The sequence below is a fragment of the Bos indicus genome, chromosome 18, assembly GCF_029378745.1.
Source record: "Bos indicus isolate NIAB-ARS_2022 breed Sahiwal x Tharparkar chromosome 18, NIAB-ARS_B.indTharparkar_mat_pri_1.0, whole genome shotgun sequence".
Classification (NCBI taxonomy): domain Eukaryota; kingdom Metazoa; phylum Chordata; class Mammalia; order Artiodactyla; family Bovidae; genus Bos; species Bos indicus.
Window position 1 is genome coordinate 47,946,796 of NC_091777.1, and position 7,812 is coordinate 47,954,607.

General features: G+C 40.0%; 1 pseudogene; it reads left to right on the top strand.

Annotated features, from left to right (window-relative positions):
• Positions 1–3,299: 3,299 nt before the first annotated feature.
• Positions 3,300–4,405, top strand: LOC109572411 (small ubiquitin-related modifier 2-like; annotated as a pseudogene).
• Positions 4,406–7,812: the final 3,407 nt, after the last annotated feature.

Sequence of the window (7,812 nt, forward strand, 5' to 3'; positions counted from 1 at the left end):
TGTGGTAGGGTGCCTAGCGGGTCGAGAGACTCTGAGGTCCAGTGATTTTGGAGTCGTGCGAATTTGATTCCTGTGACCATGGTCGCGTCGTCTGTTCTAGGGACCTCTTAATTCTGACCCTGCAGTTTTTGAGAGACAGTGTGCTTGTGTTCATTGTGTTACTGTTTTTCTGACGGGCACCTAGTAAAATATCAACACCCCACAGTCACCAAAATATTAAATGGAAAAATATCGTAGTTTTGTGAATGTGTATTGCTGGAAACACCCTTACTTTTTTTTACACTGTTATTCCACGTCCATGTGTGTTTTATGGACAAAGGTGATACAGGTAATTTAGAAAGATGTTGTTGAAGAAGGCAAAGACATTGAGTCATCAGATGAAAGAACATGTCAATAATTCAAAGTAGCCTCAACATCAGGAGTGAAAAGTGTAGGTGGAAAAGCAGAGAAGTAACCAGGTGCAAAAACCTAAGAATCTAGCAAACCGGACTCTAATGTCACTCCTGTCATAAAGACCTGATTTTTTTCAACATTTCATTTGAGTTCCACTCTGATTTAAGAATTTTAAAAGTTTTCAATGAAAGTTGAAGACTCACTACAATAATTTTGCAGTAGAGACTAAAATGGAGAAAATCTCTATGAAAACACGACGCTTTTATGCAATAGTATGTTGGCAAAGAGAACAGAATACTGCGGACTACAGCATGCTAAATATCAGGAACTTGAAGTTGTTGAAGGTATCAGAGAGGCTTCTAGCTCATAAGCTTACTGTAAAGCTATACAAAGCCACAAAATTAAAGAACTATGTTATCTCTAGGAAGCACAAAAAAGTAATCTTCCTTTCACAGGCTTCATTTCACTAGATGATAACCAGCACTGTTTCAGAATAGTGTGAATCTCTTTCTGGATAGGGTAAAGTGAAAGAAAAGTGAAGTCGCTCAGTCGTGTTCGACTCTTTGCGACCCCATGGACTGCAGCCTACCAGGCTCCTCCGTCTATGGGATTCTCCAGGCAAGAATATGGGAGTGGGTTGCCATTTCCTTCTCCAGGGGATCTTCCCAACCCTGGGATTGAACCCAGGTCTCCCACATTGCAGGCAGACACTTTAACCTCTGAGCCACCAGGGAAGCCCCAGATAGGGTAAAGAGACTCCTAAACACTGCATAGAGAGAACATGTCCTCTAAATAAGTCTTAATTATTTGTCTCAAGTGTGTTTACCAGCAGTACATTTCTTCTGTCACCTGTATGAGTTGTTTTTTGCTAATTATTTTGTTAAAAGATGAGGAGAGAACAGAGCTGGTTCTATGGCCATCCAGCTTCCTGATTTCATTTTTTATACTTGTAGATTTGTCCATTTCTCCTTTTATTTCTGTAAAGCTTTGCTTTATATATTTTAAAGCTCTCTTGTTGATGATACATATTTAGAGTTGTACTAGCTTCCTGTTAAATTGATCCAATAAGAAATTATGTAATTTGTGACTTCCCTGGTGGTCCAGTGGGTAGGATATTGTGCTCCCAATGCAGGGGACCTGGGTTCGATCCCTGGTCAGAGAACTAGCTCCTACATGCCTCAACAAAGATCCAGCATAGCCAAATATAAATACTTTTTAAAAAGAAATTATGGAAAAAAAAGAAATTATGCAATTTACCCTTTATTTATAATATTGGTTTTTGTCTTAGTCTGTTTTGATATTACTATAGCTTCACCATGCTTCTTTTGGCTAGTGCATTATCTTTTTCTATACTTTTTCTTTTAACTGTTTTATTTTTGAAGTATGTCTCATTAAATATTTATTTTTAAAATAAATGGCAGTCTTACTCTTTGACATATTTAGTAAATTTACATTTATAAAGCAGTTGGGTTTTGTTCTACCACCTTAGAATTTGTTTCCTTTTGGCCTAACTTTCTTAAATTTTAACTTTTTGTTTGGAAGTAATTCTGGATTCTCGTGTGTGTGTGTGTGTGTGTGCGCGCGCGCACGAACACTCTCAGTTGTGTCCAGTTCTTTTGTGACCCCATGGACTATAGCCCGCCAGGCTCCTCTCTCCATAGGATTCTTCAGGCAAGAATATTTCTCAGGTGGCGCAGTGGTAAAGAATCCACCTGCCAATGCAAGAGATTGTTAGAGTTAGATCCCTGGGTCAGGAAGATCCCCTGGAGGAGGAAATGGCAACGCACTCCAGTATTCTGGATTCTCATGTAGTTTTAAGAAATAATTCAGGGAGATCCCAGATACCTTTTATCCAATTTCCCCCAGTGGTAACATCTTGCAATACTATACACAGAATCAGAACGTTGACATTGATACTCTCAACACACTTCCATCATCATAAGAATCTTTCATGTTGTCCTTCTATAGCCACACCCACTTCTCTCTTTCCCGAAACCCTCTCCGTAAGACCTGGCAACCCTAATCTGTTCTCCCTTTCTGTAATTTTACCTTTCAAGAATGTTACATAAGTGACATTATACATTATATATTATATAATGTATGAGTGAGTGAGTTAAGTCGCTCAGTCGTGTCCGACTCTTTGCGACCCCATGGACTGTAGTCTACCAGGCTCCTCCCTCCATGGGATTCTCCAGGCAAGAGTACTGGAGTGGGTTGCCATTTCCTTCTCCAGGGGATCTTCCCGACCCAGGGATCGAACCCGGGTCGCCCACATTGCAGGCAGACGCTTTAACCTCTGAGCCACCAGGGAAGCCTGATATAATGTATATATACATTATATATTGTATATACATTATAAAGTATGTAATTGGAGTACTGACTTTTTCACTCAGCATGATTCCCTGGAGATTCATACATGTTGTTATATGTGTAATTCATTCCTTTTTATTGCTGAGTAGAATTCCATGTGAACATACTACAGTTTGTTTAGCCATTCACTCATGGAAGGACATATGGGCTTTTCCAACTTTTGTCTGTTACAACTAAAGCTGCTAGATACATTCATACACAATTTTTTTTTTTTAATTTCAAACACCAAGAAGAGTTTTAGAAGGAATTTGTTCATTCGCTAAAAAATCTATCTGGCATTTTCACTGAGATTATATTCAGTATATAGATAATTTGGGGAGAACTGACATCTTTATAATGGTGAATCTCATAACTATGCAACACAATATGAACATAATATATCTCTTCTTAAATTCCTCTCAGTAATGTTTTGTATTTTTAATGTACAGGTAACAAAATCTTTTGTCAGGTCTACCCCTAAGTATTTCAGAGGTTTTGATGCATTTTAATTGGTATTTTTTCAAATTTCAATTTCCAACTATATATAAGAAATAAAATTGATTTTTGTAACTTGTAGCTTGATACCTTGCTAAACTCACTTAGTATTTCTACTAGAGTATTTAGAGGTTTCACTGCATTTTCTACGGAGATGATTATGTCAGCTATGAAAAAAGACATTGGTGTCTATTCCTATTAAAATTGGCAAATACAGAATGGATCCCAACCCCAAATTTGGTTAGGATATTGAGACGGATGAGGCTGCACACAAACACCAAGAAGAAATGAACATTTTCTCAGTCACACAATGAAGCTTTCTAGGAAAAGCAAAGCAGGCATCCCAAGAAAGTCTGCAAATGGCTTGTGAAAGCAAGGAAAGGAAACTGGCTTGGAGTGTTTATGGCAGAGGCTTGTGTAGTTTAAATCACCTGCTAGTGTCAAAGGAGAGAGCACCTGAGTTTGCCTAGCTTGGGGATATAAGAAAAAGAAGAAGGAGTGAAGCTCAAAGCTACGAGCAGCTTCTGCTGCTGCTCCTGTTGCCGCTTGTGTGTGTGTTTGGTGTGGATCCAGTGAAGCAGCAGCTGAGGAGATTAGTTCTTGGCATGGCTGACAAAAAGGCCAAGTGGGGAGTCAAGGCTGAGAACAATGATCATATTAATTTGAAGGTGGCAGGTGGTGCACTTTAAGAAGCATAGGGACTTCCCTGGTGGTCCAGTGGTTAAGAATCTGCCTTGCAATGGAAAGGATGAAGGTTTGATCCCTGGTTAGGGAACTAAGATCCCATATGCTGTGGAGCAACTAAGCCCGCCAGCCACAACTAAAAAGTTCATTTGCCCACAACTAAATCCTGATGCAGCCAAATAAACAGATAAGTATTTTTTAAAAGGATTAAGAGGCATACAACCACTTAGTAAACTAATGAAAGTCTATAGTGAATGACTGAGTTTGTCAATAAGGCAGATCAGAATACGATTTGATGGGCAGCCAATCAGTGAGACATACTCACCTACACAGTTGGAAATGAAGGATGAAGATATAATTGGTATGTTCCAGCAACAGAGAGGTGTCTACTAAAACGGAATCCTGCTACTTTACTCCAAAATTCTGTTCCTACCTACCAAGAGGACATTCTCAATTAGAAAAATGCAATTTGGTTCTACTATATCCTGACTACTGCAGTACAGTTTTCTCTAGTCTTTCATTTTCCTCTTCCCCATTCCTTTATTATATATACAGTAACTGGTGTATGCATAAATATACCACTTTTTAAAAAACTAAATCAGGGCCAATGGTATGTTTTGATTGACACAAAATGGAAATTGCATGGGGGATATTACATTACTCCCCATAGAATACTGGAAACTTTACAATAGTTTATTTCTATTTACTTCTCTTCTGGCCTTTGTGCTATTATTGTCATACAATTTGCTTCTATATCTGTTAATTTATGTATTAAGAATATATAAAACCGTGACTACACTGTTTTTATTTTTGCTTAAATAGTACTTTGTATTTTGGCAAGAATTAAATAATAAAATACTGGGACTTCTCTGGTAGTCCAGTGGCTAAGACTCTGAGATCCCAATGCAGGGGTGAGGGTTCAATTCCAGGTCAGGGAACTAGATCCCACATGCCATAACAAAAACATGGGGCAGCCTAAATAAATAAATAAATACGAAAAAAGGAAATAGTGTTGTGTGTTAACCCTGTAGTTCCCATCTTTGGTGCTCTTCACTGTTTTGTGTTGATCCAGATATCTGTTTGTTATCTAAATACACATATTATAGGCCTCTTGAATTTGCCCTTCTACTCTGATTTTTTATTTTCCATTTTTAAAGTTAATTTTTCTTCTAGGTCTATCCCAGTACAACATACAGCAACAGCATCTGGCACACAGTAGGTGCTTTCTAATCATATACCACTGAGCAGAATTCCTTGCACAAACCTACATCCATTAGCCTAGTCCTCACCATTTCTCATGCACTATCATACCACACCCTTCCTCCACTCTCCATCAGTCACTTTCTATTATAGCACATTTGCACAGCATCACAAATGTCACACACAGTAACACAATCACACACATGGTCACAGAAATGCACCATGTTCACCCCACACACACACAGTTTTGCATCTTTGTCAACAAAGGTCCATCTAGTCAAGGCTATGGTTTTTCCAGTAGTCATGTATAGATGTGAGAGTTGGACTATAAAGAAAGCTGAGCGCCAAAGAATTGATGTTTTTGAACTGTGGTGTTGGAGAAGGCTCTTGAGAGTCCCTTGGACTGCAAGGAGATCCAACCAGTCTATCCTAAAAGAGATCAGTCCTGAGTGTTCACTGGAAGGACTGATGTTGAAGCTGAAACTCCAATACTTTGGCCACCTGATGCAAAGAGCTGACTCATTTGAAAAGACCCTGATGCTGGGAAAGATTGAGGGCAGGAGGAGAAGGGGACGATAGAGTATAAGATGGTTGGATGGCATCACTGACTCAGTGGACCTGGGTTTGGGTAGACTTCAGCAGTTGGTGATGAACTGGGAGGCCTGGCGTGCTGTGGTTCATGGGGTCGCAAAGAGCTGGATACGACTGAGCGACTGAACTGACTGAACTGACTGACTCTCACTATGAAACACACGGTGACAGAACCAAAGGGTAGTGCACCCACAAAGTCACAGTCAGTTGACAGGAACTTAAACAAAAACTTAAAATATAGGGACTTCCCTGATGGGCCAGTGGTAAAGAATCCACCTTCCAATGAAGGAGCTGCAGGTTGGGTCATCGAAAAAGCAAGAGTTCCAGAATAATATCTACTTTTGCTTTATTAACTACGCCAAAGCCTTTGACTTTGTGGATCACAAAAAAATGTGGAAAATTCTTAAAGAGATGGGAATACCAGACTTCGGGGAGCGAGCTCCGCCCGTGGCAAAGGTCATGAGGAAGGAGGCTTGGCATACGCAAAGGCGGGATCAAGCCTCAGGAGTCTCCCTGGAAATTCTCGAGCATCTACCCCCAAAACCAGAGTCTGCCTACTTTCTTTTTTTTTGTTGTTGCTTTATTAATCAAACCATATATTTTCTCCTTTGAGTGGCTTTACTTCGTGTTTGTAAAATTAATCCATGTAACTATATATAGTGATAGACTGATGAGTATCACTGCTGTAGTTCATTGTGTGGATGTAGCATAACATCCACTTAACTTTTAATGGGCATTTGGGTATAGTTTGAAGGTTGGGCTCTTAGCAAAAATGCTGCTATAAACATTTCTGTACAGTGTCCTCTGGGTGTGTATGTGTGTATATTTGTCTTAACAGGGTTTGCTTATGTATCAGGAGGCCATCTTTCATAATGAAAGGTTGTTGTTGAATCACGCGAATACACCAGGATTCTTGGCCCCCGGAGGAGAAGAATTCAATCCGGGGCCAGAGACGAGGCTTGATCGCTCAGAGCTTTTGTGTAATAAAGTTGTATTAAAGTATAAAGGAGATAGAGAAAGCTTCTGACATAGGCATCAGAAGGGGGCAGAAAGAGTACCCCTGCCTACTTTCTGCTTTGTGCTTTCACCTACACCTCAGACTTTACGGGGGGCTGTCCCCCACTACCTCTCTCTGAAACAAGAGTTAGCTTACAGCTCCAGTTAATAATTCCTGGGTGTGACAGTGTTTCAACCTACAAACTCCTTTGAAAATCCTCTAGCCTGCCTGAATAGGTTTTTCCGGCCACATATGATTGTTCAGAGCCTCCCAACTGTGAGAGGCATGAGATGTTCTAAACTGTCTAAACACAGATTCCTTTGAGTAGTTAAAAGATTGATTAGAAATTGTATTGGTGAAGGGTTTTTCACTTGTTAGGCCAATGTTTGCTGCTAAGTCTCCATATCCCTTACCTACTGTGTCCTTGGCAGTGTATTGCTTGATATAATGGGTGTATAGAAATGTAAGTAGTAGCCTCAATGTTTGTAATCTTGGACCCTTGAGTTAATTCTTTTCTTGATTGAGCCCACCTCACCTTTGCCCTATAGGAATGCAACTTTATCCAGTGCTTTTTGGAGGCTGGCGCCTGACTTTAGAATAATCACCTTTAGAGAAAAATAAGTTTCTTAAAATGTTAACAGGCCTCCTGGCCAGAAGATGATGTAAATCACCTAAACTTTTGCATATGATAAGTTGAAAGCCTGGCTTCGATAAGGATCAGTAACTGCTGTCCTTGCATGACTCTACCCCTTCCCCCATTATCCTCTATGCACAACTTAAGGTATAAGACTACTTTGGAAAATAAAGTATGTCCTGAAATTTGGTCTTCCCATGTCGTTCTTTTTTTTTTTTTTTCCCCATGTCGTTCTTTATTTCACCCTCTAGCTGAACTTTTCCTCTGAGGCAGGGAAGCTCGTCAAGCCTACTAATTTTGCCTGGGCTTCTAAGATCTGACCAGGGAGGCCTTAGTGTCTCCTCTCCTTCGGGAGAACGGGAGGACGCCTGCGGCCTTCGTAGGTGACGTAAATTTCCTGCTTTGGAATTTTATTCAGCCTCTTTTCTTCACTGAATCTCTTCGCTGAGCTATCCTTATTTCACCACTC